At 43.5% G+C, this 27,723-nt stretch overlaps 29 non-coding genes across 29 annotated transcripts; 22 read left to right on the top strand and 7 right to left on the bottom strand.

The window, feature by feature from the left end:
• Positions 1–1,122: 1,122 nt before the first annotated feature.
• TRNAI-UAU (transfer RNA isoleucine (anticodon UAU)) lies at positions 1,123–1,217 on the bottom strand. The gene is made up of 2 exons: positions 1,180–1,217; positions 1,123–1,158 (listed from the first exon to the last, which is right to left on the bottom strand). It is a non-coding gene; the product is annotated as a tRNA-Ile (tRNA).
• A 1,022-nt stretch (positions 1,218–2,239) lies between these two features.
• On the top strand, positions 2,240–2,311 carry TRNAT-UGU (transfer RNA threonine (anticodon UGU)). The gene has a single exon. It is a non-coding gene; the product is annotated as a tRNA-Thr (tRNA).
• Positions 2,312–2,998: 687 nt separating this feature from the next.
• TRNAS-GCU (transfer RNA serine (anticodon GCU)) lies at positions 2,999–3,080 on the top strand. The gene has a single exon. It is a non-coding gene; the product is annotated as a tRNA-Ser (tRNA).
• Positions 3,081–3,626: 546 nt separating this feature from the next.
• TRNAT-CGU (transfer RNA threonine (anticodon CGU)) lies at positions 3,627–3,698 on the top strand. The gene has a single exon. It is a non-coding gene; the product is annotated as a tRNA-Thr (tRNA).
• Positions 3,699–5,197: 1,499 nt separating this feature from the next.
• TRNAI-UAU (transfer RNA isoleucine (anticodon UAU)) lies at positions 5,198–5,292 on the bottom strand. Its single transcript has 2 exons — positions 5,255–5,292; positions 5,198–5,233 (listed from the first exon to the last, which is right to left on the bottom strand). It is a non-coding gene; the product is annotated as a tRNA-Ile (tRNA).
• A 1,022-nt stretch (positions 5,293–6,314) lies between these two features.
• TRNAT-UGU (transfer RNA threonine (anticodon UGU)) lies at positions 6,315–6,386 on the top strand. Its single transcript has one exon. It is a non-coding gene; the product is annotated as a tRNA-Thr (tRNA).
• Positions 6,387–7,073: 687 nt separating this feature from the next.
• TRNAS-GCU (transfer RNA serine (anticodon GCU)) lies at positions 7,074–7,155 on the top strand. Its single transcript has one exon. It is a non-coding gene; the product is annotated as a tRNA-Ser (tRNA).
• A 546-nt stretch (positions 7,156–7,701) lies between these two features.
• TRNAT-CGU (transfer RNA threonine (anticodon CGU)) lies at positions 7,702–7,773 on the top strand. The gene has a single exon. It is a non-coding gene; the product is annotated as a tRNA-Thr (tRNA).
• A 1,499-nt stretch (positions 7,774–9,272) lies between these two features.
• On the bottom strand, positions 9,273–9,367 carry TRNAI-UAU (transfer RNA isoleucine (anticodon UAU)). The gene is made up of 2 exons: positions 9,330–9,367; positions 9,273–9,308 (listed from the first exon to the last, which is right to left on the bottom strand). It is a non-coding gene; the product is annotated as a tRNA-Ile (tRNA).
• A 480-nt stretch (positions 9,368–9,847) lies between these two features.
• TRNAS-GCU (transfer RNA serine (anticodon GCU)) lies at positions 9,848–9,924 on the top strand. The gene has a single exon. It is a non-coding gene; the product is annotated as a tRNA-Ser (tRNA).
• Positions 9,925–10,389: 465 nt separating this feature from the next.
• On the top strand, positions 10,390–10,461 carry TRNAT-UGU (transfer RNA threonine (anticodon UGU)). The gene has a single exon. It is a non-coding gene; the product is annotated as a tRNA-Thr (tRNA).
• A 687-nt stretch (positions 10,462–11,148) lies between these two features.
• Positions 11,149–11,230, top strand: TRNAS-GCU (transfer RNA serine (anticodon GCU)). Its single transcript has one exon. It is a non-coding gene; the product is annotated as a tRNA-Ser (tRNA).
• A 546-nt stretch (positions 11,231–11,776) lies between these two features.
• TRNAT-CGU (transfer RNA threonine (anticodon CGU)) lies at positions 11,777–11,848 on the top strand. Its single transcript has one exon. It is a non-coding gene; the product is annotated as a tRNA-Thr (tRNA).
• Positions 11,849–13,336: 1,488 nt separating this feature from the next.
• Positions 13,337–13,431, bottom strand: TRNAI-UAU (transfer RNA isoleucine (anticodon UAU)). Its single transcript has 2 exons — positions 13,394–13,431; positions 13,337–13,372 (listed from the first exon to the last, which is right to left on the bottom strand). It is a non-coding gene; the product is annotated as a tRNA-Ile (tRNA).
• Positions 13,432–13,911: 480 nt separating this feature from the next.
• Positions 13,912–13,988, top strand: TRNAS-GCU (transfer RNA serine (anticodon GCU)). The gene has a single exon. It is a non-coding gene; the product is annotated as a tRNA-Ser (tRNA).
• A 465-nt stretch (positions 13,989–14,453) lies between these two features.
• Positions 14,454–14,525, top strand: TRNAT-UGU (transfer RNA threonine (anticodon UGU)). Its single transcript has one exon. It is a non-coding gene; the product is annotated as a tRNA-Thr (tRNA).
• Positions 14,526–15,212: 687 nt separating this feature from the next.
• Positions 15,213–15,294, top strand: TRNAS-GCU (transfer RNA serine (anticodon GCU)). The gene has a single exon. It is a non-coding gene; the product is annotated as a tRNA-Ser (tRNA).
• Positions 15,295–15,840: 546 nt separating this feature from the next.
• On the top strand, positions 15,841–15,912 carry TRNAT-CGU (transfer RNA threonine (anticodon CGU)). Its single transcript has one exon. It is a non-coding gene; the product is annotated as a tRNA-Thr (tRNA).
• Positions 15,913–17,411: 1,499 nt separating this feature from the next.
• Positions 17,412–17,506, bottom strand: TRNAI-UAU (transfer RNA isoleucine (anticodon UAU)). Its single transcript has 2 exons — positions 17,469–17,506; positions 17,412–17,447 (listed from the first exon to the last, which is right to left on the bottom strand). It is a non-coding gene; the product is annotated as a tRNA-Ile (tRNA).
• A 1,022-nt stretch (positions 17,507–18,528) lies between these two features.
• On the top strand, positions 18,529–18,600 carry TRNAT-UGU (transfer RNA threonine (anticodon UGU)). The gene has a single exon. It is a non-coding gene; the product is annotated as a tRNA-Thr (tRNA).
• Positions 18,601–19,287: 687 nt separating this feature from the next.
• TRNAS-GCU (transfer RNA serine (anticodon GCU)) lies at positions 19,288–19,369 on the top strand. The gene has a single exon. It is a non-coding gene; the product is annotated as a tRNA-Ser (tRNA).
• Positions 19,370–19,915: 546 nt separating this feature from the next.
• Positions 19,916–19,987, top strand: TRNAT-CGU (transfer RNA threonine (anticodon CGU)). Its single transcript has one exon. It is a non-coding gene; the product is annotated as a tRNA-Thr (tRNA).
• A 1,499-nt stretch (positions 19,988–21,486) lies between these two features.
• Positions 21,487–21,581, bottom strand: TRNAI-UAU (transfer RNA isoleucine (anticodon UAU)). Its single transcript has 2 exons — positions 21,544–21,581; positions 21,487–21,522 (listed from the first exon to the last, which is right to left on the bottom strand). It is a non-coding gene; the product is annotated as a tRNA-Ile (tRNA).
• Positions 21,582–22,603: 1,022 nt separating this feature from the next.
• Positions 22,604–22,675, top strand: TRNAT-UGU (transfer RNA threonine (anticodon UGU)). The gene has a single exon. It is a non-coding gene; the product is annotated as a tRNA-Thr (tRNA).
• Positions 22,676–23,362: 687 nt separating this feature from the next.
• On the top strand, positions 23,363–23,444 carry TRNAS-GCU (transfer RNA serine (anticodon GCU)). Its single transcript has one exon. It is a non-coding gene; the product is annotated as a tRNA-Ser (tRNA).
• A 546-nt stretch (positions 23,445–23,990) lies between these two features.
• Positions 23,991–24,062, top strand: TRNAT-CGU (transfer RNA threonine (anticodon CGU)). The gene has a single exon. It is a non-coding gene; the product is annotated as a tRNA-Thr (tRNA).
• A 1,499-nt stretch (positions 24,063–25,561) lies between these two features.
• On the bottom strand, positions 25,562–25,656 carry TRNAI-UAU (transfer RNA isoleucine (anticodon UAU)). Its single transcript has 2 exons — positions 25,619–25,656; positions 25,562–25,597 (listed from the first exon to the last, which is right to left on the bottom strand). It is a non-coding gene; the product is annotated as a tRNA-Ile (tRNA).
• A 1,022-nt stretch (positions 25,657–26,678) lies between these two features.
• On the top strand, positions 26,679–26,750 carry TRNAT-UGU (transfer RNA threonine (anticodon UGU)). Its single transcript has one exon. It is a non-coding gene; the product is annotated as a tRNA-Thr (tRNA).
• A 687-nt stretch (positions 26,751–27,437) lies between these two features.
• TRNAS-GCU (transfer RNA serine (anticodon GCU)) lies at positions 27,438–27,519 on the top strand. Its single transcript has one exon. It is a non-coding gene; the product is annotated as a tRNA-Ser (tRNA).
• Positions 27,520–27,723: the final 204 nt, after the last annotated feature.

Below are 27,723 nucleotides of genomic sequence, written 5' to 3'. Positions count from 1 at the left end.
AGCCTCAATTAGAGATGTGAGTCCCTCCGTTTCTGCGGGAGTCCACAAGTTTAATAAAAAATGAACACATATCTTTCATGTTCTAATGATTACCAATCTTTCTGATTAGCTCTGCATAGCTCCAATGGCTATGTGTGTGTGTGTGTGTGTATGTGCCCGTGTGTGTAGGGGAAGGGGTCGGTAGATGTGTTCACGCAGAGCAAGTTGCATACATCGCCAACAGCCATTCTCTCCTGCTCCTGTGCATCCAGTTCGGAAGCGAACCCACCCAATTGTTCTATATGTCTGCTACCCTGACCGCATTCACACATCATTGGCTATTAGTATGCAGCTTGTGGGCGCTGTCAATGGGATATAAGCACCATTCCCCATGTCTGCAATAGCTAGACCAGATTCTGAGGTATGATGAGCAGGGGTCCAGGCACTTCGCCTGACAAACGCCGGGCTTAGCCCTGCCGGGCCTAGCCCTGAGGGGCCTAACTGGGCATGGCCCTGTGTAAGGTAGGGTGAGCAGGGGACCACTTGCAACTAACCTTCGGCACCAATCAGGCATGGAGAGGTCTGTGCAAATGCCCAGCCCTTTAGCAATCTCGATCTGCAAAACCTTCAACTCCTAATTCTCATGGCTCCCAGAAGCCCTAGCCCATATGCAAATGAGGCGAGTTCCTATCAGCATCCTTGTTCTGCTTGATTTTATCAAAGTGACTGCCTGATTAGTGAAAGGGTATTTATTCTCAGAGGTTTGCTTCAAAGGCGATAATGCAGTAAATAGACAACATTATTCTTTGTAAGTTGATATTGTCTCCTGGATCCTACTCCAGTAACCCTTTTTCTACCTTTACAAATGTCTTCCGTAAGTGGTGCTCAGCAGAAAATGGAGTATAATAACAGTTGACATTTTTTATTTTCTGTTCTATTTTCAAAAACCCTCCGTAGCTGTATTTAAAGCGCAAACACCCCATAAATAACTTGCAATGAGTATTCCATGTCTAAAAGGCAGAGGAGCTGTCATACAACATTAACTGACAATCAAGGAAACCTTGAGGTGAACCAAAAAATGTCCAGAACATTTATTGGTTCAATAATTCAGTTTTGAGGTGAATTAGTAAAAAGTTCCAAAGTTGCTCTAGGTGAGGCTTGAACTCACAACCTCGGCATTGCTCACTGCATGTACTGCTGTATAAGTACCGCGCGCTAACCGATTGCGCCACTGGAGCTGCTGTGTTTTGGTTTTCAACATGAAACTACACCCACAAACACACACACAAGTGTACAAAAGCACCCACAAGCTCTGGCATTGTCTTTTTAGCTGACACCAAATTATGGGTGCCTTGTAGTGCCCATATTGTGCCACTGGAGCTTACCTTTTAGCCTGATATACACTTTGCCACTGATGTTCAGCCAATGGTGCAGTCAAATGTCCCTTCTACATTTTTGTCATGCTGCAGGTAGTGCCACTGGAGCCAGCATGATGCTCTTCCTCATATTCAACACGTGTCAATTGAAACACCTCCCAATGTCATCTTGGCGATGCCTATAAACACCCCAGGACTTTGATGAATTTTTCTCAACAGCAAGTGAGGCAGTTTTCCTGCAAACGGCTGGATGTACCTCAACAAGGAACGCATTGTGGTTCTATTTTGAAGATGTTTGTGTTATTACCTGTAAAGACTTGAATGCCTAACATAATCCCTGTAGACGAGGTGGCCGAGTGGTTAAGGCGATGGACTGCTAATCTGCTGTACACGCGTGGTTTCGAATCCCACCTTTGTCGATTTTAACTTTTGAAATCTTTTTTAAACATCTGCATTGCTCTAAGCACCATTGCCATTGGCTTTCAAAGAACATACAGACAAAAGTGAAAATATGCATGTTAGTTGATTAAGAAGGACACAAACAAGGTTGTCGTGTTACTGGCAGGAATGCAATCTGCTGTGCTTGACTACCCTTTGAGCCAGAATCCGGATAGAAATTTAAAAAAGCAAAGGTAATATCCATATTGTCTCTCTGCTGCCATGTACATGTTTTTTTCAACTTTCACGCATCACATCTCCTCATTAGTCACCCTAAAATTGCACGGAATACGCACAAATTAGCTGCTCCTCAAAAAATCGGCCAGAAAAAAACAGGTCAAATCACAATCATATACATACATTCTCACACACCCTTCAAATATGTCTACCCAGTAAACATCATGTTGTGTGCTCGTTGTGTTGCTGTTATGCGTCGTAACCTGAGGGGCTCTGTAGCTCAGTGGCAGAGCACTGGTCTTGTAAACCAGGGGTCGTGAGTTCGATCCTCATCAGGGCCTCCAAATGGTAATTTTCTTGAACATTGTTGAATAGGAACTGATATTGCACATTGTACCTGTGCAACCTTTTACCAATGGATTCGGGCCTATAACAAAGCCACAAGCGCAAGGTGTCTGAATAGTCTGTGGGGAAGGTCGGCTTTCTGGACCTAATTTCTTCAAGAAAAAGACCTTGATAATCTTGTGATGACAGATGCAGATGATCACGGTGAAGCCCTTACTCTATTGAACAGTACAGCGGTTCTGGGTTGCACGCCTTTCTCTATTTTCAGGGACGTTGATGTGGCAAAATTTAATTGGAAAAGGGTTATTGCCATCACTCACTATTTAAATTCAATGACATCACAGGAAGCAGCAGCATCTGAACTTTGATCTTGGCTGGAAACGTTGAATGATGCCAAACACTGGGAAACTGGAGCTTGCGTTATGCTGGTTTTACTACTAATGGTGTGCCATACGGAAGCTCAAGCACCTTCCTCTGGATTAGTGTTGTGAACCCTCCAGGAGCTCTTGTTATATTTTTCTGAACTTCAACTTGATGTGTTTATCTATCAATGGCCGGGTAAGGAAGAACGAGTCAACGATCTTGTTTCTATTATGACAAACATGATCTATTTTTCACTGACTTTGCACCACCATTGTTTTATCTCTTCTTTAAGCATGGGACTCGAGCACCGTTCCCAAACAGACGAGGTGGCCGAGTGGTTAAGGCGATGGACTGCTAATCCATTGTGCTCTGCACGCGTGGGTTCGAATCCCACCTTCGTCGTATTTTTTCTTTATAGTCTGCATTTAAACATAGACCAAAGTCTTTCAACCTCCCTGTGAAAGACAGGAATGAGTACAGATATGGAAATAGAGATGTAAAAATAAGTTCATTGGTGCAGGCGGAGAATGAAATTAGTCAAAGACTTTCCTCGTAGGTTTCCATTCTTTACTATTATAGGAGCCAAAATCAGCGCAGTTAGTAAACTCCCAAGCTTACATCCCAAATTCTTTTTTCTTTTAGTTGTCTGCCTTTTACATGTTCCTTTTGCCATCATTCTGACCTGCTATCTAAACTCATGAACCTGTTCAGCATCCTACTCAATACATACATACCCGTAAAAGTACATACTCAAACGCATACCGACAATGTATCACCAACATAAGCACACACGCTTTCGCAAATCAGATGTATGATGACGTACTGAACACATGCAGAGATATACAGCCATTTTTACACAACCAGAAATTCATATACCTGGAGATCTACCTAGGTAAAACCCATGGTTTCTTTGCACTTTCTGTTGTTGGCTGTGAGCAAGCAGCAGGTGGCCTTGTAGCTCAGTGGCAGAGCACTGGTCTCGTAAACCAGGGGTCATGAGTTCAAACCTCATCAGGGCCTCGGGCGGATTATTTTCAAAAAGCACGGGGAAGAGAAGCCAGAGTTGCACCATCTACAGAGAACCTTTTATGACGGGATGCATCCTCATAATTGAAGTCTTCCACAGAAGGAGTGAAATAGAGTTCGAGAGGAAGGCCTAATGTTTTCAGGCAAAGACTGACAAAAACCTTGCAATGTCGCATGTAGCTGCTTTGGTGAAAAGACTGTTCAAGTACACAATGCAACGGAGGGGTGTTCCCCATCTCCATACAATCATCTCTTTGATAATGTAAACGTGCCAGGCGTGTTGAAAGACAAAGACAGACACAACCGCACATACCAGTTGAAGAAAGACAGCCAGCAAACACATTTGTATAGAGGTAAGCAAGCCTCAATTAGAGATGTGAGTCCCTCCGTTTCTGCGGGAGTCCACAAGTTTAATAAAAAATGAACACATATCTTTCATGTTCTAATGATTACCAATCTTTCTGATTAGCTCTGCATAGCTCCAATGGCTATGTGTGTGTGTGTGTGTGTATGTGCCCGTGTGTGTAGGGGAAGGGGTCGGTAGATGTGTTCACGCAGAGCAAGTTGCATACATCGCCAACAGCCATTCTCTCCTGCTCCTGTGCATCCAGTTCGGAAGCGAACCCACCCAATTGTTCTATATGTCTGCTACCCTGACCGCATTCACACATCATTGGCTATTAGTATGCAGCTTGTGGGCGCTGTCAATGGGATATAAGCACCATTCCCCATGTCTGCAATAGCTAGACCAGATTCTGAGGTATGATGAGCAGGGGTCCAGGCACTTCGCCTGACGAACGCCTGACAAACGCTGGGCTTAGCCCTGCCGGGCCTAGCCCTGAGGGGCCTAACTGGGCATGGCCCTGTGTAAGGTAGGGTGAGCAGGGGACCACTTGCAACTAACCTTCGGCACCAATCAGGCATGGAGAGGTCTGTGCAAATGCCCAGCCCTTTAGCAATCTCGATCTGCAAAACCTTCAACTCCTAATTCTCATGGCTCCCAGAAGCCCTAGCCCATATGCAAATGAGGCGAGTTCCTATCAGCATCCTTGTTCTGCTTGATTTTATCAAAGTGACTGCCTGATTAGTGAAAGGGTATTTATTCTCAGAGGTTTGCTTCAAAGGCGATAATGCAGTAAATAGACAACATTATTCTTTGTAAGTTGATATTGTCTCCTGGATCCTACTCCAGTAACCCTTTTTCTACCTTTACAAATGTCTTCCGTAAGTGGTGCTCAGCAGAAAATGGAGTATAATAACAGTTGACATTTTTTATTTTCTGTTCTATTTTCAAAAACCCTCCGTAGCTGTATTTAAAGCGCAAACACCCCATAAATAACTTGCAATGAGTATTCCATGTCTAAAAGGCAGAGGAGCTGTCATACAACATTAACTGACAATCAAGGAAACCTTGAGGTGAACCAAAAAATGTCCAGAACATTTATTGGTTCAATAATTCAGTTTTGAGGTGAATTAGTAAAAAGTTCCAAAGTTGCTCCAGGTGAGGCTTGAACTCACAACCTCGGCATTGCTCACTGCATGTACTGCTGTATAAGTACCGCGCGCTAACCGATTGCGCCACTGGAGCTGCTGTGTTTTGGTTTTCGACATGAAACTACACCCACAAACACACACACAAGTGTACAAAAGCACCCACAAGCTCTGGCATTGTCTTTTTAGCTGACACCAAATTATGGGTGCCTTGTAGTGCCCATATTGTGCCACTGGAGCTTACCTTTTAGCCTGATATACACTTTGCCACTGATGTTCAGCCAATGGTGCAGTCAAATGTCCCTTCTACATTTTTGTCATGCTGCAGGCAGTGCCACTGGAGCCAGCATGATGCTCTTCCTCATATTCAACACGTGTCAATTGAAACACCTCCCAATGTCATCTTGGCGATGCCTATAAACACCCCAGGACTTTGATGAATTTTTCTCAACAGCAAGTGAGGCAGTTTTCCTGCAAACGGCTGGATGTACCTCAACAAGGAACGCATTGTGGTTCTATTTTGAAGATGTTTGTGTTATTACCTGTAAAGACTTGAATGCCTAACATAATCCCTGTAGACGAGGTGGCCGAGTGGTTAAGGCGATGGACTGCTAATCTGCTGTACACGCGTGGTTTCGAATCCCACCTTTGTCGATTTTAACTTTTGAAATCTTTTTTAAACATCTGCATTGCTCTAAGCACCATTGCCATTGGCTTTCAAAGAACATACAGACAAAAGTGAAAATATGCATGTTAGTTGATTAAGAAGGACACAAACAAGGTTGTCGTGTTACTGGCAGGAATGCAATCTGCTGTGCTTGACTACCCTTTGAGCCAGAATCCGGATAGAAATTTAAAAAAGCAAAGGTAATATCCATATTGTCTCTCTGCTGCCATGTACATGTTTTTTTCAACTTTCACGCATCACATCTCCTCATTAGTCACCCTAAAATTGCACGGAATACGCACAAATTAGCTGCTCCTCAAAAAATCGGCCAGAAAAAAACAGGTCAAATCACAATCATATACATACATTCTCACACACCCTTCAAATATGTCTACCCAGTAAACATCATGTTGTGTGCTCGTTGTGTTGCTGTTATGCGTTGTAACCTGAGGGGCTCTGTAGCTCAGTGGCAGAGCACTGGTCTTGTAAACCAGGGGTCGTGAGTTCGATCCTCATCAGGGCCTCCAAATGGTAATTTTCTTGAACATTGTTGAATAGGAACTGATATTGCACATTGTACCTGTGCAACCTTTTACCAATGGATTCGGGCCTATAACAAAGCCACAAGCGCAAGGTGTCTGAATAGTCTGTGGGGAAGGTCGGCTTTCTGGACCTAATTTCTTCAAGAAAAAGACCTTGATAATCTTGTGATGACAGATGCAGATGATCACGGTGAAGCCCTTACTCTATTGAACAGTACAGCGGTTCTGGGTTGCACGCCTTTCTCTATTTTCAGGGACGTTGATGTGGCAAAATTTAATTGGAAAAGGGTTATTGCCATCACTCACTATTTAAATTCAATGACATCACAGGAAGCAGCAGCATCTGAACTTTGATCTTGGCTGGAAACGTTGAATGATGCCAAACACTGGGAAACTGGAGCTTGCGTTATGCTGGTTTTACTACTAATGGTGTGCCATACGGAAGCTCAAGCACCTTCCTCTGGATTAGTGTTGTGAACCCTCCAGGAGCTCTTGTTATATTTTTCTGAACTTCAACTTGATGTGTTTATCTATCAATGGCCGGGTAAGGAAGAACGAGTCAACGATCTTGTTTCTATTATGACAAACATGATCTATTTTTCACTGACTTTGCACCACCATTGTTTTATCTCTTCTTTAAGCATGGGACTCGAGCACCGTTCCCAAACAGACGAGGTGGCCGAGTGGTTAAGGCGATGGACTGCTAATCCATTGTGCTCTGCACGCGTGGGTTCGAATCCCACCTTCGTCGTATTTTTTCTTTATAGTCTGCATTTAAACATAGACCAAAGTCTTTCAACCTCCCTGTGAAAGACAGGAATGAGTACAGATATGGAAATAGAGATGTAAAAATAAGTTCATTGGTGCAGGCGGAGAATGAAATTAGTCAAAGACTTTCCTCGTAGGTTTCCATTCTTTACTATTATAGGAGCCAAAATCAGCGCAGTTAGTAAACTCCCAAGCTTACATCCCAAATTCTTTTTTCTTTTAGTTGTCTGCCTTTTACATGTTCCTTTTGCCATCATTCTGACCTGCTATCTAAACTCATGAACCTGTTCAGCATCCTACTCAATACATACATACCCGTAAAAGTACATACTCAAACGCATACCGACAATGTATCACCAACATAAGCACACACGCTTTCGCAAATCAGATGTATGATGACGTACTGAACACATGCAGAGATATACAGCCATTTTTACACAACCAGAAATTCATATACCTGGAGATCTACCTAGGTAAAACCCATGGTTTCTTTGCACTTTCTGTTGTTGGCTGTGAGCAAGCAGCAGGTGGCCTTGTAGCTCAGTGGCAGAGCACTGGTCTCGTAAACCAGGGGTCATGAGTTCAAACCTCATCAGGGCCTCGGGCGGATTATTTTCAAAAAGCACGGGGAAGAGAAGCCAGAGTTGCACCATCTACAGAGAACCTTTTATGACGGGATGCATCCTCATAATTGAAGTCTTCCACAGAAGGAGTGAAATAGAGTTCGAGAGGAAGGCCTAATGTTTTCAGGCAAAGCCTGACAAAAACCTTGCAATGTCGCATGTAGCTGCTTTGGTGAAAAGACTGTTCAAGTTCACAATGCAACGGAGGGGTGTTCCCCATCTCCATACAATCATCTCTTTGATAATGTAAACGTGCCAGGCGTGTTGAAAGACAAAGACAGACACAACCGCACATACCAGTTGAAGAAAGACAGCCAGCAAACACATTTGTATAGAGGTAAGCAAGCCTCAATTAGAGATGTGAGTCCCTCCGTTTCTGCGGGAGTCCACAAGTTTAATAAAAAATGAACACATATCTTTCATGTTCTAATGATTACCAATCTTTCTGATTAGCTCTGCATAGCTCCAATGGCTATGTGTGTGTGTGTGTGTGTATGTGCCCGTGTGTGTAGGGGAAGGGGTCGGTAGATGTGTTCACGCAGAGCAAGTTGCATACATCGCCAACAGCCATTCTCTCCTGCTCCTGTGCATCCAGTTCGGAAGCGAACCCACCCAATTGTTCTATATGTCTGCTACCCTGACCGCATTCACACATCATTGGCTATTAGTATGCAGCTTGTGGGCGCTGTCAATGGGATATAAGCACCATTCCCCATGTCTGCAATAGCTAGACCAGATTCTGAGGTATGATGAGCAGGGGTCCAGGCACTTCGCCTGACGAACGCCTGACAAACGCTGGGCTTAGCCCTGCCGGGCCTAGCCCTGAGGGGCCTAACTGGGCATGGCCCTGTGTAAGGTAGGGTGAGCAGGGGACCACTTGCAACTAACCTTCGGCACCAATCAGGCATGGAGAGGTCTGTGCAAATGCCCAGCCCTTTAGCAATCTCGATCTGCAAAACCTTCAACTCCTAATTCTCATGGCTCCCAGAAGCCCTAGCCGATATGCAAATGAGGCGAGTTCCTATCAGCATCCTTGTTCTGCTTGATTTTATCAAAGTGACTGCCTGATTAGTGAAAGGGTATTTATTCTCAGAGGTTTGCTTCAAAGGCGATAATGCAGTAAATAGACAACATTATTCTTTGTAAGTTGATATTGTCTCCTGGATCCTACTCCAGTAACCCTTTTTCTACCTTTACAAATGTCTTCCGTAAGTGGTGCTCAGCAGAAAATGGAGTATAATAACAGTTGACATTTTTTATTTTCTGTTCTATTTTCAAAAACCCTCCGTAGCTGTATTTAAAGCGCAAACACCCCATAAATAACTTGCAATGAGTATTCCATGTCTAAAAGGCAGAGGAGCTGTCATACAACATTAACTGACAATCAAGGAAACCTTGAGGTGAACCAAAAAATGTCCAGAACATTTATTGGTTCAATAATTCAGTTTTGAGGTGAATTAGTAAAAAGTTCCAAAGTTGCTCCAGGTGAGGCTTGAACTCACAACCTCGGCATTGCTCACTGCATGTACTGCTGTATAAGTACCGCGCGCTAACCGATTGCGCCACTGGAGCTGCTGTGTTTTGGTTTTCAACATGAAACTACACCCACAAACACACACACAAGTGTACAAAAGCACCCACAAGCTCTGGCATTGTCTTTTTAGCTGACACCAAATTATGGGTGCCTTGTAGTGCCCATATTGTGCCACTGGAGCTTACCTTTTAGCCTGATATACACTTTGCCACTGATGTTCAGCCAATGGTGCAGTCAAATGTCCCTTCTACATTTTTGTCATGCTGCAGGCAGTGCCACTGGAGCCAGCATGATGCTCTTCCTCATATTCAACACGTGTCAATTGAAACACCTCCCAATGTCATCTTGGCGATGCCTATAAACACCCCAGGACTTTGATGAATTTTTCTCAACAGCAAGTGAGGCAGTTTTCCTGCAAACGGCTGGATGTACCTCAACAAGGAACGCATTGTGGTTCTATTTTGAAGATGTTTGTGTTATTACCTGTAAAGACTTGAATGCCTAACATAATCCCTGTAGACGAGGTGGCCGAGTGGTTAAGGCGATGGACTGCTAATCTACTGTACACGCGTGGTTTCGAATCCCACCTTTGTCGATTTTAACTTTTGAAATCTTTTTTAAACATCTGCATTGCTCTAAGCACCATTGCCATTGGCTTTCAAAGAACATACAGACAAAAGTGAAAATATGCATGTTAGTTGATTAAGAAGGACACAAACAAGGTTGTCGTGTTACTGGCAGGAATGCAATCTGCTGTGCTTGACTACCCTTTGAGCCAGAATCCGGATAGAAATTTAAAAAAGCAAAGGTAATATCCATATTGTCTCTCTGCTGCCATGTACATGTTTTTTTCAACTTTCACGCATCACATCTCCTCATTAGTCACCCTAAAATTGCACGGAATACGCACAAATTAGCTGCTCCTCAAAGAATCGGCCAGAAAAAAACAGGTCAAATCACAATCATATACATACATTCTCACACACCCTTCAAATATGTCTACCCAGTAAACATCATGTTGTGTGCTCGTTGTGTTGCTGTTATGCATTGTAACTAGAGGGGCTCTGTAGCTCAGTGGCAGAGCACTGGTCTTGTAAACCAGGGGTCGTGAGTTCGATCCTCATCAGGGCCTCCAAATGGTAATTTTCTTGAACATTGTTGAATAGGAACTGATATTGCACATTGTACCTGTGCAACCTTTTACCAATGGATTCGGGCCTATAACAAAGCCACAAGCGCAAGGTGTCTGAATAGTCTGTGGGGAAGGTCGGCTTTCTGGACCTAATTTCTTCAAGAAAAAGACCTTGATAATCTTGTGATGACAGATGCAGATGATCACGGTGAAGCCCTTACTCTATTGAACAGTACAGCGGTTCTGGATTGCACGCCTTTCTCTATTTTCAGGGACGTTGATGTGGCAAAATTTAATTGGAAAAGGGTTATTGCCATCACTCACTATTTAAATTCAATGACATCACAGGAAGCAGCAGCATCTGAACTTTGATCTTGGCTGGAAACGTTGAATGATGCCAAACACTGGGAAACTGGAGCTTGCGTTATGCTGGTTTTACTACTAATGGTGTGCCATACGGAAGCTCAAGCACCTTCCTCTGGATTAGTGTTGTGAACCCTCCAGGAGCTCTTGTTATATTTTTCTGAACTTCAACTTGATGTGTTTATCTATCAATGGCCGGGTAAGGAAGAACGAGTCAACGATCTTGTTTCTATTATGACAAACATGATCTATTTTTCACTGACTTTGCACCACCATTGTTTTATCTCTTCTTTAAGCATGGGACTCGAGCACCGTTCCCAAACAGACGAGGTGGCCGAGTGGTTAAGGCGATGGACTGCTAATCCATTGTGCTCTGCACGCGTGGGTTCGAATCCCACCTTCGTCGTATTTTTTCTTTATAGTCTGCATTTAAACATAGACCAAAGTCTTTCAACCTCCCTGTGAAAGACAGGAATGAGTACAGATATGGAAATAGAGATGTAAAAATAAGTTCATTGGTGCAGGCGGAGAATGAAATTAGTCAAAGACTTTCCTCGTAGGTTTCCATTCTTTACTATTATAGGAGCCAAAATCAGCGCAGTTAGTAAACTCCCAAGCTTACATCCCAAATTCTTTTTTCTTTTAGTTGTCTGCCTTTTACATGTTCCTTTTGCCATCATTCTGACCTGCTATCTAAACTCATGAACCTGTTCAGCATCCTACTCAATACATACATACCCGTAAAAGTACATACTCAAACGCATACCGACAATGTATCACCAACATAAGCACACACGCTTTCGCAAATCAGATGTATGATGACGTACTGAACACATGCAGAGATATACAGCCATTTTTACACAACCAGAAATTCATATACCTGGAGATCTACCTAGGTAAAACCCATGGTTTCTTTGCACTTTCTGTTGTTGGCTGTGAGCAAGCAGCAGGTGGCCTTGTAGCTCAGTGGCAGAGCACTGGTCTCGTAAACCAGGGGTCATGAGTTCAAACCTCATCAGGGCCTCTGGCGGATTATTTTCAAAAAGCACGGGGAAGAGAAGCCAGAGTTGCACCATCTACAGAGAACCTTTTATGACGGGATGCATCCTCATAATTGAAGTCTTCCACAGAAGGAGTGAAATAGAGTTCGAGAGGAAGGCCTAATGTTTTCAGGCAAAGACTGACAAAAACCTTGCAATGTCGCATGTAGCTGCTTTGGTGAAAAGACTGTTCAAGTTCACAATGCAACGGAGGGGTGTTCCCCATCTCCATACAATCATCTCTTTGATAATGTAAACGTGCCAGGCGTGTTGAAAGACAAAGACAGACACAACCGCACCTACCAGTTGAAGAAAGACAGCCAGCAAACACATTTGTATAGAGGTAAGCAAGCCTCAATTAGAGATGTGAGTCCCTCCGTTTCTGCGGGAGTCCACAAGTTTAATAAAAAATGAACACATATCTTTCATGTTCTAATGATTACCAATCTTTCTGATTAGCTCTGCATAGCTCCAATGGCTATGTGTGTGTGTGTGTGTGTATGTGCCCGTGTGTGTAGGGGAAGGGGTCGGTAGATGTGTTCACGCAGAGCAAGTTGCATACATCGCCAACAGCCATTCTCTCCTGCTCCTGTGCATCCAGTTCGGAAGCGAACCCACCCAATTGTTCTATATGTCTGCTACCCTGACCGCATTCACACATCATTGGCTATTAGTATGCAGCTTGTGGGCGCTGTCAATGGGATATAAGCACCATTCCCCATGTCTGCAATAGCTAGACCAGATTCTGAGGTATGATGAGCAGGGGTCCAGGCACTTCGCCTGACAAACGCCGGGCTTAGCCCTGCCGGGCCTAGCCCTGAGGGGCCTAACTGGGCATGGCCCTGTGTAAGGTAGGGTGAGCAGGGGACCACTTGCAACTAACCTTCGGCACCAATCAGGCATGGAGAGGTCTGTGCAAATGCCCAGCCCTTTAGCAATCTCGATCTGCAAAACCTTCAACTCCTAATTCTCATGGCTCCCAGAAGCCCTAGCCCATATGCAAATGAGGCGAGTTCCTATCAGCATCCTTGTTCTGCTTGATTTTATCAAAGTGACTGCCTGATTAGTGAAAGGGTATTTATTCTCAGAGGTTTGCTTCAAAGGCGATAATGCAGTAAATAGACAACATTATTCTTTGTAAGTTGATATTGTCTCCTGGATCCTACTCCAGTAACCCTTTTTCTACCTTTACAAATGTCTTCCGTAAGTGGTGCTCAGCAGAAAATGGAGTATAATAACAGTTGACATTTTTTATTTTCTGTTCTATTTTCAAAAACCCTCCGTAGCTGTATTTAAAGCGCAAACACCCCATAAATAACTTGCAATGAGTATTCCATGTCTAAAAGGCAGAGGAGCTGTCATACAACATTAACTGACAATCAAGGAAACCTTGAGGTGAACCAAAAAATGTCCAGAACATTTATTGGTTCAATAATTCAGTTTTGAGGTGAATTAGTAAAAAGTTCCAAAGTTGCTCTAGGTGAGGCTTGAACTCACAACCTCGGCATTGCTCACTGCATGTACTGCTGTATAAGTACCGCGCGCTAACCGATTGCGCCACTGGAGCTGCTGTGTTTTGGTTTTCAACATGAAACTACACCCACAAACACACACACAAGTGTACAAAAGCACCCACAAGCTCTGGCATTGTCTTTTTAGCTGACACCAAATTATGGGTGCCTTGTAGTGCCCATATTGTGCCACTGGAGCTTACCTTTTAGCCTGATATACACTTTGCCACTGATGTTCAGCCAATGGTGCAGTCAAATGTCCCTTCTACATTTTTGTCATGCTGCAGGTAGTGCCACTGGAGCCAGCATGATGCTCTTCCTCATATTCAACACGTGTCAATTGAAACACCTCCCAATGTCATCTTGGCGATGCCTATAAACACCCCAGGACTTTGATGAATTTTTCTCAACAGCAAGTGAGGCAGTTTTCCTGCAAACGGCTGGATGTACCTCAACAAGGAACGCATTGTGGTTCTATTTTGAAGATGTTTGTGTTATTACCTGTAAAGACTTGAATGCCTAACATAATCCCTGTAGACGAGGTGGCCGAGTGGTTAAGGCGATGGACTGCTAATCTACTGTACACGCGTGGTTTCGAATCCCACCTTTGTCGATTTTAACTTTTGAAATCTTTTTTAAACATCTGCATTGCTCTTAGCACCATTGCCATTGGCTTTCAAAGAACATACAGACAAAAGTGAAAATATGCATGTTAGTTGATTAAGAAGGACACAAACAAGGTTGTCGTGTTACTGGCAGGAATGCAATCTGCTGTGCTTGACTACCCTTTGAGCCAGAATCCGGATAGAAATTTAAAAAAGCAAAGGTAATATCCATATTGTCTCTCTGCTGCCATGTACATGTTTTTTTCAACTTTCACGCATCACATCTCCTCATTAGTCACCCTAAAATTGCACGGAATACGCACAAATTAGCTGCTCCTCAAAAAATCGGCCAGAAAAAAACAGGTCAAATCACAATCATATACATACATTCTCACACACCCTTCAAATATGTCTACCCAGTAAACATCATGTTGTGTGCTCGTTGTGTTGCTGTTATGCGTCGTAACCTGAGGGGCTCTGTAGCTCAGTGGCAGAGCACTGGTCTTGTAAACCAGGGGTCGTGAGTTCGATCCTCATCAGGGCCTCCAAATGGTAATTTTCTTGAACATTGTTGAATAGGAACTGATATTGCACATTGTACCTGTGCAACCTTTTACCAATGGATTCGGGCCTATAACAAAGCCACAAGCGCAAGGTGTCTGAATAGTCTGTGGGGAAGGTCGGCTTTCTGGACCTAATTTCTTCAAGAAAAAGACCTTGATAATTTTGTGATGACAGATGCAGATGATCACGGTGAAGCCCTTACTCTATTGAACAGTACAGCGGTTCTGGGTTGCACGCCTTTCTCTATTTTCAGGGACGTTGATGTGGCAAAATTTAATTGGAAAAGGGTTATTGCCATCACTCACTATTTAAATTCAATGACATCACAGGAAGCAGCAGCATCTGAACTTTGATCTTGGCTGGAAACGTTGAATGATGCCAAACACTGGGAAACTGGAGCTTGCGTTATGCTGGTTTTACTACTAATGGTGTGCCATACGGAAGCTCAAGCACCTTCCTCTGGATTAGTGTTGTGAACCCTCCAGGAGCTCTTGTTATATTTTTCTGAACTTCAACTTGATGTGTTTATCTATCAATGGCCGGGTAAGGAAGAACGAGTCAACGATCTTGTTTCTATTATGACAAACATGATCTATTTTTCACTGACTTTGCACCACCATTGTTTTATCTCTTCTTTAAGCATGGGATTCGAGCACCATTCCCAAACAGACGAGGTGGCCGAGTGGTTAAGGCGATGGACTGCTAATCCATTGTGCTCTGCACGCGTGGGTTCGAATCCCACCTTCGTCGTATTTTTTCTTTATAGTCTGCATTTAAACATAGACCAAAGTCTTTCAACCTCCCTGTGAAAGACAGGAATGAGTACAGATATGGAAATAGAGATGTAAAAATAAGTTCATTGGTGCAGGCGGAGAATGAAATTAGTCAAAGACTTTCCTCGTAGGTTTCCATTCTTTACTATTATAGGAGCCAAAATCAGCGCAGTTAGTAAACTCCCAAGCTTACATCCCAAATTCTTTTTTCTTTTAGTTGTCTGCCTTTTACATGTTAATTTTGCCATCATTCTGACCTGCTATCTAAACTCATGAACCTGTTCAGCATCCTACTCAATACATACATACCCGTAAAAGTACATACTCAAACGCATACCGACAATGTATCACCAACATAAGCACACACGCTTTCGCAAATCAGATGTATGATGACGTACTGAACACATGCAGAGATATACAGCCATTTTTACACAACCAGAAATTCATATACCTGGAGATCTACCTAGGTAAAACCCATGGTTTCTTTGCACTTTCTGTTGTTGGCTGTGAGCAAGCAGCAGGTGGCCTTGTAGCTCAGTGGCAGAGCACTGGTCTCGTAAACCAGGGGTCATGAGTTCAAACCTCATCAGGGCCTCGGGCGGATTATTTTCAAAAAGCACGGGGAAGAGAAGCCAGAGTTGCACCATCTACAGAGAACCTTTTATGACGGGATGCATCCTCATAATTGAAGTCTTCCACAGAAGGAGTGAAATAGAGTTCGAGAGGAAGGCCTAATGTTTTCAGGCAAAGACTGACAAAAACCTTGCAATGTCGCATGTAGCTGCTTTGGTGAAAAGACTGTTCAAGTACACAATGCAACGGAGGGGTGTTCCCCATCTCCATACAATCATCTCTTTGATAATGTAAACGTGCCAGGCGTGTTGAAAGACAAAGACAGACACAACCGCACATACCAGTTGAAGAAAGACAGCCAGCAAACACATTTGTATAGAGGTAAGCAAGTCTCAATTAGAGATGTGAGTCCCTCCGTTTCTGCGGGAGTCCACAAGTTTAATAAAAAATGAACACATATCTTTCATGTTCTAATGATTACCAATCTTTCTGATTAGCTCTGCATAGCTCCAATGGCTATGTGTGTGTGTGTGTGTGTATGTGCCCGTGTGTGTAGGGGAAGGGGTCGGTAGATGTGTTCACGCAGAGCAAGTTGCATACATCGCCAACAGCCATTCTCTCCTGCTCCTGTGCATCCAGTTCGGAAGCGAACCCACCCAATTGTTCTATATGTCTGCTACCCTGACCGCATTCACACATCATTGGCTATTAGTATGCAGCTTGTGGGCGCTGTCAATGGGATATAAGCACCATTCCCCATGTCTGCAATAGCTAGACCAGATTCTGAGGTATGATGAGCAGGGGTCCAGGCACTTCGCCTGACGAACGCCTGACAAACGCTGGGCTTAGCCCTGCCGGGCCTAGCCCTGAGGGGCCTAACTGGGCATGGCCCTGTGTAAGGTAGGGTGAGCAGGGGACCACTTGCAACTAACCTTCGGCACCAATCAGGCATGGAGAGGTCTGTGCAAATGCCCAGCCCTTTAGCAATCTCGATCTGCAAAACCTTCAACTCCTAATTCTCATGGCTCCCAGAAGCCCTAGCCCATATGCAAATGAGGCGAGTTCCTATCAGCATCCTTGTTCTGCTTGATTTTATCAAAGTGACTGCCTGATTAGTGAAAGGGTATTTATTCTCAGAGGTTTGCTTCAAAGGCGATAATGCAGTAAATAGACAACATTATTCTTTGTAAGTTGATATTGTCTCCTGGATCCTACTCCAGTAACCCTTTTTCTACCTTTACAAATGTCTTCCGTAAGTGGTGCTCAGCAGAAAATGGAGTATAATAACAGTTGACATTTTTTATTTTCTGTTCTATTTTCAAAAACCCTCCGTAGCTGTATTTAAAGCGCAAACACCCCATAAATAACTTGCAATGAGTATTCCATGTCTAAAAGGCAGAGGAGCTGTCATACAACATTAACTGACAATCAAGGAAACCTTGAGGTGAACCAAAAAATGTCCAGAACATTTATTGGTTCAATAATTCAGTTTTGAGGTGAATTAGTAAAAAGTTCCAAAGTTGCTCCAGGTGAGGCTTGAACTCACAACCTCGGCATTGCTCACTGCATGTACTGCTGTATAAGTACCGCGCGCTAACCGATTGCGCCACTGGAGCTGCTGTGTTTTGGTTTTCGACATGAAACTACACCCACAAACACACACACAAGTGTACAAAAGCACCCACAAGCTCTGGCATTGTCTTTTTAGCTGACACCAAATTATGGGTGCCTTGTAGTGCCCATATTGTGCCACTGGAGCTTACCTTTTAGCCTGATATACACTTTGCCACTGATGTTCAGCCAATGGTGCAGTCAAATGTCCCTTCTACATTTTTGTCATGCTGCAGGCAGTGCCACTGGAGCCAGCATGATGCTCTTCCTCATATTCAACACGTGTCAATTGAAACACCTCCCAATGTCATCTTGGCGATGCCTATAAACACCCCAGGACTTTGATGAATTTTTCTCAACAGCAAGTGAGGCAGTTTTCCTGCAAACGGCTGGATGTACCTCAACAAGGAACGCATTGTGGTTCTATTTTGAAGATGTTTGTGTTATTACCTGTAAAGACTTGAATGCCTAACATAATCCCTGTAGACGAGGTGGCCGAGTGGTTAAGGCGATGGACTGCTAATCTGCTGTACACGCGTGGTTTCGAATCCCACCTTTGTCGATTTTAACTTTTGAAATCTTTTTTAAACATCTGCATTGCTCTAAGCACCATTGCCATTGGCTTTCAAAGAACATACAGACAAAAGTGAAAATATGCATGTTAGTTGATTAAGAAGGACACAAACAAGGTTGTCGTGTTACTGGCAGGAATGCAATCTGCTGTGCTTGACTACCCTTTGAGCCAGAATCCGGATAGAAATTTAAAAAAGCAAAGGTAATATCCATATTGTCTCTCTGCTGCCATGTACATGTTTTTTTCAACTTTCACGCATCACATCTCCTCATTGGTCACCCTAAAATTGCACGGAATACGCACAAATTAGCTGCTCCTCAAAAAATCGGCCAGAAAAAAACAGGTCAAATCACAATCATATACATACATTCTCACACACCCTTCAAATATGTCTACCCAGTAAACATCATGTTGTGTGCTCGTTGTGTTGCTGTTATGCGTCGTAACCTGAGGGGCTCTGTAGCTCAGTGGCAGAGCACTGGTCTTGTAAACCAGGGGTCGTGAGTTCGATCCTCATCAGGGCCTCCAAATGGTAATTTTCTTGAACATTGTTGAATAGGAACTGATATTGCACATTGTACCTGTGCAACCTTTTACCAATGGATTCGGGCCTATAACAAAGCCACAAGCGCAAGGTGTCTGAATAGTCTGTGGGGAAGGTCGGCTTTCTGGACCTAATTTCTTCAAGAAAAAGACCTTGATAATCTTGTGATGACAGATGCAGATGATCACGGTGAAGCCCTTACTCTATTGAACAGTACAGCGGTTCTGGGTTGCACGCCTTTCTCTATTTTCAGGGACGTTGATGTGGCAAAATTTAATTGGAAAAGGGTTATTGCCATCACTCACTATTTAAATTCAATGACATCACAGGAAGCAGCAGCATCTGAACTTTGATCTTGGCTGGAAACGTTGAATGATGCCAAACACTGGGAAACTGGAGCTTGCGTTATGCTGGTTTTACTACTAATGGTGTGCCATACGGAAGAACAAGCACCTTCCTCTGGATTAGTGTTGTGAACCCTCCAGGAGCTCTTGTTATATTTTTCTGAACTTCAACTTGATGTGTTTATCTATCAATGGCCGGGTAAGGAAGAACGAGTCAACGATCTTGTTTCTATTATGACAAACATGATCTATTTTTCACTGACTTTGCACCACCATTGTTTTATCTCTTCTTTAAGCATGGGATTCAAGCACCGTTCCCAAACAGACGAGGTGGCCGAGTGGTTAAGGCGATGGACTGCTAATCCATTGTGCTCTGCACGCGTGGGTTCGAATCCCACCTTCGTCGTATTTTTTCTTTATAGTCTGCATTTAAACATAGACCAAAGTCTTTCAACCTCCCTGTGAAAGACAGGAATGAGTACAGATATGGAAATAGAGATGTAAAAATAAGTTCATTGGTGCAGGCGGAGAATGAAATTAGTCAAAGACTTTCCTCGTAGGTTTCCATTCTTTACTATTATAGGAGCCAAAATCAGCGCAGTTAGTAAACTCCCAAGCTTACATCCCAAATTCTTTTTTCTTTTAGTTGTCTGCCTTTTACATCTTCATTTTGCCATCATTCTGACCTGCTATCTAAACTCATGAACCTGTTCAGCATCCTACTCAATACATACATACCCGTAAAAGTACATACTCAAACGCATACCGACAATGTATCACCAACATAAGCACACACGCTTTCGCAAATCAGATGTATGATGACGTACTGAACACATGCAGAGATATACAGCCATTTTTACACAACCAGAAATTCATATACCTGGAGATCTACCTAGGTAAAACCCATGGTTTCTTTGCACTTTCTGTTGTTGGCTGTGAGCAAGCAGCAGGTGGCCTTGTAGCTCAGTGGCAGAGCACTGGTCTCGTAAACCAGGGGTTATGAGTTCAAACCTCATTAGGGCCTCGGGCGGATTATTTTCAAAAAGCACGGGGAAGAGAAGCCAGAGTTGCACCATCTACAGAGAACCTTTTATGACGGGATGCATCCTCATAATTGAAGTCTTCCACAGAAGGAGTGAAATAGAGTTCGAGAGGAAGGCCTAATGTTTTCAGGCAAAGACTGACAAAAACCTTGCAATGTCGCATGTAGCTGCTTTGGTGAAAAGACTGTTCAAGTACACAATGCAACGGAGGGGTGTTCCCCATCTCCATACAATCATCTCTTTGATAATGTAAACGTGCCAGGCGTGTTGAAAGACAAAGACAGACACAACCGCACATACCAGTTGAAGAAAGACAGCCAGCAAACACATTTGTATAGAGGTAAGCAAGTCTCAATTAGAGATGTGAGTCCCTCCGTTTCTGCGGGAGTCCACAAGTTTAATAAAAAATGAACACATATCTTTCATGTTCTAATGATTACCAATCTTTCTGATTAGCTCTGCATAGCTCCAATGGCTATGTGTGTGTGTGTGTGTGTATGTGCCCGTGTGTGTAGGGGAAGGGGTCGGTAGATGTGTTCACGCAGAGCAAGTTGCATACATCGCCAACAGCCATTCTCTCCTGCTCCTGTGCATCCAGTTCGGAAGCGAACCCACCCAATTGTTCTATATGTCTGCTACCCTGACCGCATTCACACATCATTGGCTATTAGTATGCAGCTTGTGGGCGCTGTCAATGGGATATAAGCACCATTCCCCATGTCTGCAATAGCTAGACCAGATTCTGAGGTATGATGAGCAGGGGTCCAGGCACTTCGCCTGACGAACGCCTGACAAACGCTGGGCTTAGCCCTGCCGGGCCTAGCCCTGAGGGGCCTAACTGGGCATGGCCCTGTGTAAGGTAGGGTGAGCAGGGGACCACTTGCAACTAACCTTCGGCACCAATCAGGCATGGAGAGGTCTGTGCAAATGCCCAGCCCTTTAGCAATCTCGATCTGCAAAACCTTCAACTCCTAATTCTCATGGCTCCCAGAAGCCCTAGCCCATATGCAAATGAGGCGAGTTCCTATCAGCATCCTTGTTCTGCTTGATTTTATCAAAGTGACTGCCTGATTAGTGAAAGGGTATTTATTCTCAGAGGTTTGCTTCAAAGGCGATAATGCAGTAAATAGACAACATTATTCTTTGTAAGTTGATATTGTCTCCTGGATCCTACTCCAGTAACCCTTTTTCTACCTTTACAAATGTCTTCCGTAAGTGGTGCTCAGCAGAAAATGGAGTATAATAACAGTTGACATTTTTTATTTTCTGTTCTATTTTCAAAAACCCTCCGTAGCTGTATTTAAAGCGCAAACACCCCATAAATAACTTGCAATGAGTATTCCATGTCTAAAAGGCAGAGGAGCTGTCATACAACATTAACTGACAATCAAGGAAACCTTGATGTGAACCAAAAAATGTCCAGAACATTTATTGGTTCAATAATTCAGTTTTGAGGTGAATTAGTAAAAAGTTCCAAAGTTGCTCCAGGTGAGGCTTGAACTCACAACCTCGGCATTGCTCACTGCATGTACTGCTGTATAAGTACCGCGCGCTAACCGATTGCGCCACTGGAGCTGCTGTGTTTTGGTTTTCGACATGAAACTACACCCACAAACACACACACAAGTGTACAAAAGCACCCACAAGCTCTGGCATTGTCTTTTTAGCTGACACCAAATTATGGGTGCCTTGTAGTGCCCATATTGTGCCACTGGAGCTTACCTTTTAGCCTGATATACACTTTGCCACTGATGTTCAGCCAATGGTGCAGTCAAATGTCCCTTCTACATTTTTGTCATGCTGCAGGCAGTGCCACTGGAGCCAGCATGATGCTCTTCCTCATATTCAACACGTGTCAATTGAAACACCTCCCAATGTCATCTTGGCGATGCCTATAAACACCCCAGGACTTTGATGAATTTTTCTCAACAGCAAGTGAGGCAGTTTTCCTGCAAACGGCTGGATGTACCTCAACAAGGAACGCATTGTGGTTCTATTTTGAAGATGTTTGTGTTATTACCTGTAAAGACTTGAATGCCTAACATAATCCCTGTAGACGAGGTGGCCGAGTGGTTAAGGCGATGGACTGCTAATCTGCTGTACACGCGTGGTTTCGAATCCCACCTTTGTCGATTTTAACTTTTGAAATCTTTTTTAAACATCTGCATTGCTCTAAGCACCATTGCCATTGGCTTTCAAAGAACATACAGACAAAAATGAAAATATGCATGTTAGTTGATTAAGAAGGACACAAACAAGGTTGTCGTGTTACTGGCAGGAATGCAATCTGCTGTGCTTGACTACCCTTTGAGCCAGAATCCGGATAGAAATTTAAAAAAGCAAAGGTAATATCCATATTGTCTCTCTGCTGCCATGTACATGTTTTTTTCAACTTTCACGCATCACATCTCCTCATTAGTCACCCTAAAATTGCACGGAATACGCACAAATTAGCTGCTCCTCAAAAAATCGGCCAGAAAAAAACAGGTCAAATCACAATCATATACATACATTCTCACACACCCTTCAAATATGTCTACCCAGTAAACATCATGTTGTGTGCTCGTTATGTTGCTGTTATGCGTTGTAACCTGAGGGGCTCTGTAGCTCAGTGGCAGAGCACTGGTCTTGTAAACCAGGGGTCGTGAGTTCGATCCTCATCAGGGCCTCCAAATGGTAATTTTCTTGAACATTGTTGAATAGGAACTGATATTGCACATTGTACCTGTGCAACCTTTTACCAATGGATTCGGGCCTATAACAAAGCCACAAGCGCAAGGTGTCTGAATAGTCTGTGGGGAAGGTCGGCTTTCTGGACCTAATTTCTTCAAGAAAAAGACCTTGATAATCTTGTGATGACAGATGCAGATGATCACGGTGAAGCCCTTACTCTATTGAACAGTACAGCGGTTCTGGGTTGCACGCCTTTCTCTATTTTCAGGGACGTTGATGTGGCAAAATTTAATTGGAAAAGGGTTATTGCCATCACTCACTATTTAAATTCAATGACATCACAGGAAGCAGCAGCATCTGAACTTTGATCTTGGCTGGAAACGTTGAATGATGCCAAACACTGGGAAACTGGAGCTTGCGTTATGCTGGTTTTACTACTAATGGTGTGCCATACGGAAGCTCAAGCACCTTCCTCTGGATTAGTGTTGTGAACCCTCCAGGAGCTCTTGTTATATTTTTCTGAACTTCAACTTGATGTGTTTATCTATCAATGGCCGGGTAAGGAAGAACGAGTCAACGATCTTGTTTCTATTATGACAAACATGATCTATTTTTCACTGACTTTGCACCACCATTGTTTTATCTCTTCTTTAAGCATGGGACTCGAGCACCGTTCCCAAACAGACGAGGTGGCCGAGTGGTTAAGGCGATGGACTGCTAATCCATTGTGCTCTGCACGCGTGGGTTCGAATCCCACCTTCGTCGTATTTTTTCTTTATAGTCTGCATTTAAACATAGACCAAAGTCTTTCAACCTCCCTGTGAAAGACAGGAATGAGTACAGATATGGAAATAGAGATGTAAAAATAAGTTCATTGGTGCAGGCGGAGAATGAAATTAGTCAAAGACTTTCCTCGTAGGTTTCCATTCTTTACTATTATAGGAGCCAAAATCAGCGCAGTTAGTAAACTCCCAAGCTTACATCCCAAATTCTTTTTTCTTTTAGTTGTCTGCCTTTTACATGTTCCTTTTGCCATCATTCTGACCTGCTATCTAAACTCATGAACCTGTTCAGCATCCTACTCAATACATACATACCCGTAAAAGTACATACTCAAACGCATACCGACAATGTATCACCAACATAAGCACACACGCTTTCGCAAATCAGATGTATGATGACGTACTGAACACATGCAGAGATATACAGCCATTTTTACACAACCAGAAATTCATATACCTGGAGATCTACCTAGGTAAAACCCATGGTTTCTTTGCACTTTCTGTTGTTGGCTGTGAGCAAGCAGCAGGTGGCCTTGTAGCTCAGTGGCAGAGCACTGGTCTCGTAAACCAGGGGTCATGAGTTCAAACCTCATCAGGGCCTCGGGCGGATTATTTTCAAAAAGCACGGGGAAGAGAAGCCAGAGTTGCACCATCTACAGAGAACCTTTTATGACGGGATGCATCCTCATAATTGAAGTCTTCCACAGAAGGAGTGAAATAGAGTTCGAGAGGAAGGCCTAATGTTTTCAGGCAAAGACTGACAAAAACCTTGCAATGTCGCATGTAGCTGCTTTGGTGAAAAGACTGTTCAAGTACACAATGCAACGGAGGGGTGTTCCCCATCTCCATACAATCATCTCTTTGATAATGTAAACGTGCCAGGCGTGTTGAAAGACAAAGACAGACACAACCGCACATACCAGTTGAAGAAAGACAGCCAGCAAACACATTTGTATAGAGGTAAGCAAGCCTCAATTAGAGATGTGAGTCCCTCCGTTTCTGCGGGAGTCCACAAGTTTAATAAAAAATGAACACATATCTTTCATGTTCTAATGATTACCAATCTTTCTGATTAGCTCTGCATAGCTCCAATGGCTATGTGTGTGTGTGTGTGTGTATGTGCCCGTGTGTGTAGGGGAAGGGGTCGGTAGATGTGTTCACGCAGAGCAAGTTGCATACATCGCCAACAGCCATTCTCTCCTGCTCCTGTGCATCCAGTTCGGAAGCGAACCCACCCAATTGTTCTATATGTCTGCTACCCTGACCGCATTCACACATCATTGGCTATTAGTATGCAGCTTGTGGGCGCTGTCAATGGGATATAAGCACCATTCCCCATGTCTGCAATAGCTAGACCAGATTCTGAGGTATGATGAGCAGGGGTCCAGGCACTTCGCCTGACGAACGCCTGACAAACGCTGGGCTTAGCCCTGCCGGGCCTAGCCCTGAGGGGCCTAACTGGGCATGGCCCTGTGTAAGGTAGGGTGAGCAGGGGACCACTTGCAACTAACCTTCGGCACCAATCAGGCATGGAGAGGTCTGTGCAAATGCCCAGCCCTTTAGCAATCTCGATCTGCAAAACCTTCAACTCCTAATTCTCATGGCTCCCAGAAGCCCTAGCCCATATGCAAATGAGGCGAGTTCCTATCAGCATCCTTGTTCTGCTTGATTTTATCAAAGTGACTGCCTGATTAGTGAAAGGGTATTTATTCTCAGAGGTTTGCTTCAAAGGCGATAATGCAGTAAATAGACAACATTATTCTTTGTAAGTTGATATTGTCTCCTGGATCCTACTCCAGTAACCCTTTTTCTACCTTTACAAATGTCTTCCGTAAGTGGTGCTCAGCAGAAAATGGAGTATAATAACAGTTGACATTTTTTATTTTCTGTTCTATTTTCAAAAACCCTCCGTAGCTGTATTTAAAGCGCAAACACCCCATAAATAACTTGCAATGAGTATTCCATGTCTAAAAGGCAGAGGAGCTGTCATACAACATTAACTGACAATCAAGGAAACCTTGAGGTGAACCAAAAAATGTCCAGAACATTTATTGGTTCAATAATTCAGTTTTGAGGTGAATTAGTAAAAAGTTCCAAAGTTGCTCCAGGTGAGGCTTGAACTCACAACCTCGGCATTGCTCACTGCATGTACTGCTGTATAAGTACCGCGCGCTAACCGATTGCGCCACTGGAGCTGCTGTGTTTTGGTTTTCGACATGAAACTACACCCACAAACACACACACAAGTGTACAAAAGCACCCACAAGCTCTGGCATTGTCTTTTTAGCTGACACCAAATTATGGGTGCCTTGTAGTGCCCATATTGTGCCACTGGAGCTTACCTTTTAGCCTGATATACACTTTGCCACTGATGTTCAGCCAATGGTGCAGTCAAATGTCCCTTCTACATTTTTGTCATGCTGCAGGCAGTGCCACTGGAGCCAGCATGATGCTCTTCCTCATATTCAACACGTGTCAATTGAAACACCTCCCAATGTCATCTTGGCGATGCCTATAAACACCCCAGGACTTTGATGAATTTTTCTCAACAGCAAGTGAGGCAGTTTTCCTGCAAACGGCTGGATGTACCTCAACAAGGAACGCATTGTGGTTCTATTTTGAAGATGTTTGTGTTATTACCTGTAAAGACTTGAATGCCTAACATAATCCCTGTAGACGAGGTGGCCGAGTGGTTAAGGCGATGGACTGCTAATCTGCTGTACACGCGTGGTTTCGAATCCCACCTTTGTCGATTTTAACTTTTGAAATCTTTTTTAAACATCTGCATTGCTCTAAGCACCATTGCCATTGGCTTTCAAAGAACATACAGACAAAAGTGAAAATATGCATGTTAGTTGATTAAGAAGGACACAAACAAGGTTGTCGTGTTACTGGCAGGAATGCAATCTGCTGTGCTTGACTACCCTTTGAGCCAGAATCCGGATAGAAATTTAAAAAAGCAAAGGTAATATCCATATTGTCTCTCTGCTGCCATGTACATGTTTTTTTCAACTTTCACGCATCACATCTCCTCATTAGTCACCCTAAAATTGCACGGAATACGCACAAATTAGCTGCTCCTCAAAAAATCGGCCAGAAAAAAACAGGTCAAATCACAATCATATACATACATTCTCACACACCCTTCAAATATGTCTACCCAGTAAACATCATGTTGTGTGCTCGTTGTGTTGCTGTTATGCGTTGTAACCTGAGGGGCTCTGTAGCTCAGTGGCAGAGCACTGGTCTTGTAAACCAGGGGTCGTGAGTTCGATCCTCATCAGGGCCTCCAAATGGTAATTTTCTTGAACATTGTTGAATAGGAACTGATATTGCACATTGTACCTGTGCAACCTTTTACCAATGGATTCGGGCCTATAACAAAGCCACAAGCGCAAGGTGTCTGAATAGTCTGTGGGGAAGGTCGGCTTTCTGGACCTAATTTCTTCAAGAAAAAGACCTTGATAATCTTGTGATGACAGATGCAGATGATCACGGTGAAGCCCTTACTCTATTGAACAGTACAGCGGTTCTGGGTTGCACGCCTTTCTCTATTTTCAGGGACGTTGATGTGGCAAAATTTAATTGGAAAAGGGTTATTGCCATCACTCACTATTTAAATTCAATGACATCACAGGAAGCAGCAGCATCTGAACTTTGATCTTGGCTGGAAACGTTGAATGATGCCAAACACTGGGAAACTGGAGCTTGCGTTATGCTGGTTTTACTACTAATGGTGTGCCATACGGAAGCTCAAGCACCTTCCTCTGGATTAGTGTTGTGAACCCTCCAGGAGCTCTTGTTATATTTTTCTGAACTTCAACTTGATGTGTTTATCTATCAATGGCCGGGTAAGGAAGAACGAGTCAACGATCTTGTTTCTATTATGACAAACATGATCTATTTTTCACTGACTTTGCACCACCATTGTTTTATCTCTTCTTTAAGCATGGGACTCGAGCACCGTTCCCAAACAGACGAGGTGGCCGAGTGGTTAAGGCGATGGACTGCTAATCCATTGTGCTCTGCACGCGTGGGTTCGAATCCCACCTTCGTCGTATTTTTTCTTTATAGTCTGCATTTAAACATAGACCAAAGTCTTTCAACCTCCCTGTGAAAGACAGGAATGAGTACAGATATGGAAATAGAGATGTAAAAATAAGTTCATTGGTGCAGGCGGAGAATGAAATTAGTCAAAGACTTTCCTCGTAGGTTTCCATTCTTTACTATTATAGGAGCCAAAATCAGCGCAGTTAGTAAAC

This window comes from Ambystoma mexicanum, chromosome 13, assembly GCF_040938575.1.
Source record: "Ambystoma mexicanum isolate Mex_15411 chromosome 13, UKY_AmexF1_1, whole genome shotgun sequence".
Lineage (NCBI taxonomy): Eukaryota > Metazoa > Chordata > Amphibia > Caudata > Ambystomatidae > Ambystoma > Ambystoma mexicanum.
The sequence above is the reverse complement of the archived record's forward strand: the minus strand, read 5'-3'. Positions and strand labels throughout refer to the sequence as shown.